Genomic DNA, 6,571 nt, shown 5'->3' with positions numbered 1-6,571 from the left:
AAAGGGTATTTTAGGAATAAAAATGGGTGGAAAAATAGGATTATATTTTTTCAAATTTACATGGAGGGTGGGAAAATAGAACAAGGGGGTGGAAATAGCAGCACTCTTATAAAATTGCTAACACATAAAACTTTAAAAGAAGGGTTTTACCAACATGAAGCATGGGTAAGGGAAAAACAATTATCTACTGTTGACCCCATGAAAAAGGAAGGTTTTGCAAAAGATGTAAATATCCACCCCATTTAAAAATCTCTTTATAGCGTTCGTTACTTTTTATTGAAAGTTATATGACTTCCCTTTTTGACCTGTACGACAAAGAATTGTAACAAAAACAAAGAGATATTTAGGGCTCGTTTGGTATACTATTTGGATTCAATTTTATAAACTAAAAAATAAATTTTAGGTTCCAATATTGAAAACAAAAATAGTGAGATTTTACATTTCTCTCTCTCTCTCTCTCTCTCTCTCTCTCTCTCTCTCTCTCGTTAATTTCAATTTGGGAATTAGGGTTTCTGATTTTAATTTCAATTTTTTTAAGATCTTAAAAATAGTTTGGAGTTCAATACCAAACAAGTTTTTAGATCCTAAAATCAGTATTTAAAAACTCATGATTTTTGAGTTCATTTTTTTTAAGTATGATACCAAACGGGCCCCTAATAATCGGAACAATCAATTTTTTATAAAGCCCTATGTATGATATTCTAAAGGTTTTTTTATCATAAATGGTCCTTGACATTTACGAAATTATCACGAATGGTCCTTGAGGTTTTTTTGTGACACTAATAGTCCTTAACGTTTGGACTTTTTATCACAAATGGTCCCTACCGCCAAAAATTCTGTTAAGTATATGATGTGGAAGATAAGTGGAGCCCACATGTCCAATCACATTGTGACATGTGGATTAAATAAATAAATAAATAATTTTTATTTATGAAAATCCATTAAAAAACCATTTAGCCTCTCTCTCTCTCTCTCTCTCTCTCTCTCTCTCTCTCTCTCTACTCTCTAAATGGTTTTTTAATGGATTTTCATAAAAAATATATATATTTATTTATTTATTTATTTAATCCACATGTCACGATGTGATTGTACATGTGGGCTCCACTTATCTTCCACATCATACACTTAACAGAATTTTTGACGGCAGGGACCATTTGTGATAAAAAGTCCAAACATTAAGGACTATTAGTGTCACAAAAAAACCTCAAGGACCATTCGTGATAATTTCGTAAACATCAAGGACCATTTGTGATAAAAAGCCTATTCTAAAAGGAAAAAGGTAGAGAAACATAAAATTGTATTGGATATCATAGCCATCATTTGAGTTTCATACAAACTACATTAAAGGTGGACTAAAGGGAGAGACTTTTGTGTTTTCTTTAAAAACAGATCTTCTTTCTCTCCTCCGTGAGAGCATCCCTCTCCTTCGTGAGAGTTCTCTCTCCTTAGTGAGAGCCTCCCTCTTCTTCGTAAGAGTCCCTGTGTTTTTTTAAAGATGTTCCCTGTTTTGGGGCTTCCTCCTTTCTCCTAATTTTACTTCCCTCCACCCTCTCAACGACCCACTTTTTTCACTCACTTTCGCCATCTCAACAACCCACAACCTGCTCCCTGTTCTACACCACCAGCCCCTCCCCGTCCCATTCCCTTAGATCCCCCACTTTGAATCCAAACCCCAGTTCCTATCTTCAATAACCCACAGCTGGTTTTCTCTCTGTGCCACTTTGTGAAATCTTGTCAATTCCCAGAGGGTTCCTATTTACTCTGACCAAAAGTCCGAGGGAGGCCATGGAGTTGCTCAACCCCAATTCCAATTGGACTTGCTGAATTGTTGTGAGTATCCTTTGAGTTTGTTGTGGGTTTTATTGGGTCTGTTGTGGACCTTTATGGCTTTCTATGGGAGTTTTTAGTTGTTCTTTTTGTTTAGTTCTCCTTTGTTTTAAGGTTCTAATGAATTTGTTATGCTGGAATGCTAGAGGTGCTGGTAGCACCAAGTTTCGTTCTAACATGATGGAGTTAATTGCTAATCACCGTCTTGACATTCTATTTGTCTGTGAACCCCGGATTAGTGGTCAAAAAGCTGTAAAAATGGTGAAGTCTCTTGGATTTTCTGGTTTTGAGATTGTTGACCCGATTGGGTTTTCTGGGGGTTTATGGCTGCTTTGGAACGAAACTAAAGTTAAAGTAGATATCATTGGAACAACTGATCAGGTCATCTCAGCTTGTATCACTGAGCATGGTCAAGCCCCTTGGCTATTTTCAGCAATTTATGCTAAACCTTGTGCTGTGAAAAGAGCAAACCTGTGGGAGTATCTATGCTTTGTTGCGGACTGTCACAACTTGCCTTGGATGTTAGCGGGAGACTTTAATGAATTGCTTGCTGCTGATGATAAATTGGGTGGTGTGCAGGTTTCTAGGCTGAGGGGTTTTCGAAATTGGTTTGATGCTCACAATATGGTGGATTTAGGCTACTCTGGGCCTAAATTTACTTGGACAAATAAAAGAGTTCTTGAAAGGCTTGATAGAGCAATATGTAACTTGCAGTGGAGGGGGCTGTTTGCTGAAGCTAATGTGATACATCTGCCAAGAACCAAATCTGATCATAGCCCCATAAAAATTTGTTTGAAGTCCAGTCTTACTACTTCTCCTACTAATAGGCCCTTCAGATTTGAAGCAATGTGGTTGAAACATGATGAGTTCAAGGAGTTTATCACTCAACGGTGGGAGCAAGCAACTGGTGATGCGTTGAAGAAATCTTGCTGTTTAATTGAGCCTCTGAAACAATGGAATACTACTGTTTTTGGGCATCTTCGACAGAAGAAAGCTATCATTTTAGCCAGGCTGGCTGGAATACAGAAAGCTTTGTGTATAGGGCCAAATTTGGATTTGAGCAATCTTGAAGATGTTCTGATTGGGGAGTACAATGGCATTCTTGATCAAGAAGCTTTATTCTGGCAACAAAAGTCTAGATTGAAATGGTTGCAAGAAGGGGATAGAAATACCAAATTTTTTCATATGACTACAATTATTAGGCGAAGGCGCAATAAGATTGAGAGACTGAAGAATTGTGATGGGGTATGGGTGGAAGATGCTGATGGTCTTAAAGAGCTGGCAATCACTTATTTTTCAGCTCTGTTTTCACAATCTGTTTCTCTTGACTCCACTCAAGATATACCCAACCTTTATCCTTCTGTTCAGGAGGCTGATTTGAACTACCTGGTTAAGAGTGTTGAGCTGGTTGAAGTCAAGGAGAGTTTGTTTAAAATTGGAGGGCTTAAGGCACCAGGTGTGGATGGGTTCCCTGCCTCCTTTTATCAGAAGAATTGGGATCTCTGTGCTGATGACATCTTCGCCATGGTTCGTACGGCTTTTCATGAATGTTCTGTCCCTGAGCAACTCAATGATACCCTAATCACTCTGATCCCCAAGGTTGAGAACCCCCAATCCATGGTGCAGTTCAGACCCATCAGTCTTTGTTGCACTCTTTATAAGGTAATTTCTAAATTACTGGTTGCTCGATTAAGGCCTATGCTGCCTAAAATCATCAGTCCTAATCAGGTTAGTTTCATCTCTGGAAGACAAATCACAGATAACATCCTCATTGCTCAGGAATTGATGCATAAGTTCAAATGTTCTAAGGGTAAGAAGGGCTTCATTGCCTGGAAAATTGATCTATCTAAAGCCTATGATAGATTAAATTGGAAGTTTATTGAAAAGGTCCTTGGTGAAATAGGCTTGCCCAGTAATTTCATCCAGCTGGTTATGAGTTGTGTTTCTTCTGTCAAATATCAAGTTTGTGTTAACGGCGAGCTTTCCCAACCTTTTATTCCAAAGAATGGTATTCGACAAGGAGATCCCCTATCTCCCTACCTCTTTGTGGTTTGCATAGAAAAGCTATCTCATATCATCTTTGATGCTATCAATAAGGGGAAATGGAAACCTGTTAAATCCTCCCAAACTGGGCCTGCTGTATCGCATTTGTTTTTTGCTGATGACTTAATCCTTTTCGCTGAAGCTAGTAAGCAACAAGCTAGGGTGATGAAAGGATGCTTGGATTTATTTTGTCAAGCCTCTGGTCAAATTGTCAACTTTGACAAGTCTGCTGTATTTTGTTCTCCTAATACCAGCAGGGCGTTGGCTCAAGAGATCAGTTTCATTTGTGGCTCCCCTTCAACAGACAACCTAGGAAAATACTTGGGGATGCCCATCTTGCACTCTAGGGTAACTCGATCCACTTACAGCAGTTTGCTTAGTAAGGTTCATTGCAGGCTTGCCAATTGGAAAAGTAAGTTGCTTTCTTCAGCTGGGAGGGCCACTCTAATCCATGCTGTCACATCTGCTATTCCCATATATTCTATGCAGACCACAAAATTGCCTGTTAGTATTTGTGAAGATTTGGACAGGTTAAATAGGAACTTCTTCTGGGGAGGAAGTGATAGGAAGATGAAAGTCCACCTCTGCCAATGGAATCTACTGTGTAGACCTAAAAACAAAGGTGGTTTGGGTTTCAAGAAGGCTAGGGACATGAATCAAGCTTTGTTGGCTAAAATCGGTTGGAGGATGCACAACAAAGATAATGGCTTATGGGCTCAGATTTTTGAAAAGAAATACCTCAAGGGTCATTCTATTATTGATCCTAATTTGAAAACAAGAAATTTGTGCTCCTCAACTTGGAACAGTATTCTTTTTGGAGCTGAGCTGCTGGCAAAGGGAATGATCTGGAGGGTTGGAAAGGGTGATTTGGCCAAATTTTGGACAGATAAATGGCTATTTGATACACCTCTAATGCAACATAATGGGGTGTTGAATATCCAAGATTTGAATTGCAACGTTGACAACTTTTTTAGGAATGGTTGGTGGAATGTGGACCAGCTGAGGAATGCTCTTTCTGAAGATTTGGTTCAAAAGATCACTGCTGTCCCTATTGGGTTTGGGAACTCTGTACATGATGCTCAAATCTGGGGTATGTCTTCAAATGGCTTATTCTCTGTTAAATCTGCATACTCTATTTTTTTTAGAGAATTGGGAGATGTTGATCCCTTTTGGAATGACTTGTGGAGAATGAAAATCCCTCCCAAAATTCACATATTCATTTGGTTGGCTTATCAAGGTAAAATCTTGTCCAATGAGCAAAGAACCAAGAGGAATCTAAATTCTGATCCTTCTTGTCATTTGTGTGGTTGGCAAACTGAATCCGTTATTCATATTCTTAGGGACTGTCCCAGGGCTAAGATGGTATGGAATTCTGTTGTTAATTTACATTCCTCTCCTCACTTCTTCCTATCTGAGCTAAAACCTTGGTTCCTAGGCAACTTGCTCTCTAAGGTTAATGGACCTGATGGTATTGGTTGGAATATTGTTTTTGCCATTACTTGTTGGTATATCTGGAATTGGCGTAACAAGCAGATTTTTAACATTGCAGTGGATTTTCCTTTTAATCCTAGGAAAACCATCTTTACTGCGGTTGTTGAGTGGGTTAAAGCCGCTATTGGCTCTGGCAAGAAACCTGATAGAGTACTTGTCTTTTTGGCTTGGGAACCTCCTACAATTGGTCAACTTAAGCTGAATGTGGATGGTTCTAGAAGGGCTGCCACTAATATTATTGGAGCAGGAGGTGTTATCCGTGACTCCTCAGGTGACTGGATTGCCGGGTTTGCTGTGAATTTGGGCCAAGGTCATATCTTGGAGGCTGAGGTTTGGGGCCTATATTTTGGGCTAAAACTTGCTGTTGAAAAAAGTGTCACTAACCTTGCTATTGAAATGGATGCTGCTGTTGCTGTCTCACTTGTTCAACAAATCAATTCATTGCAATGCCATCCTCTTGCTGCTTTGGTGCATAGTTGTTGTGATCTCATGCGACAAATTGGAACTTGTCACCTTGTCCACATTTACAGGGAAAAGAATTGTGTTGCCGATTGTTTGGCAAACTGGAGTTATAATCTGGATTTGGGAATTTGCTTCTTTGATGAGGCTCCTGTCTGGGTTAGCTATCTGTTGATGGATGACTTACTTGGTCTTGCTAGGCCTCGACTCATGTGCGGGGCTTAGTTGTTTTCTGGGGGTTTCCCTTATTTCACCAAAAAAAAAAAAAAGGAAGATGTCCTAAGTCCCTCCTCTAATATCGCTTGTATCAAAGGAGGATGTATGCATTCCTCGAGTGCTAATTCAAAAGAGATTTGATCTCTTATTTTAACTAATAAATATTTTTGTTCTTTTAAAAAAGGGTTTTCAAGACACAAGAGGACTTGGACACTTGACCAAACTTAGTCACATGATCCTATGAATGATCCAAAGTAAAGACCTGGTCAAAGAAAGAGTTTTATGCCCTTCTAGTGATTACTATAGTCAAGTTACTTGTAATTACGGTCAAGTGAACATCATTTTCACCCATCGCTGATGTAAAAACAAATTCATTAAATTTGTCCTGAAATAGAATTTTATGAGCTTCCAAAAACGTGTTCTGATTTCAGTTTTCTTGGTCAATTGATGAAGTAATTGGGTTTCAAAATTTTTTAGGGTTACTGTTCAATTCTTGACCATGAACCAAAACCATGCATTCAACTTGTATTCCAAA

This window comes from Prunus avium, chromosome 5 (genome assembly GCF_965620075.1).
Source record: "Prunus avium chromosome 5, drPruAviu1.hap1.1, whole genome shotgun sequence".
Taxonomy (NCBI): domain Eukaryota; kingdom Viridiplantae; phylum Streptophyta; class Magnoliopsida; order Rosales; family Rosaceae; genus Prunus; species Prunus avium.
Note: the sequence above shows the minus strand (reverse complement) of the source record.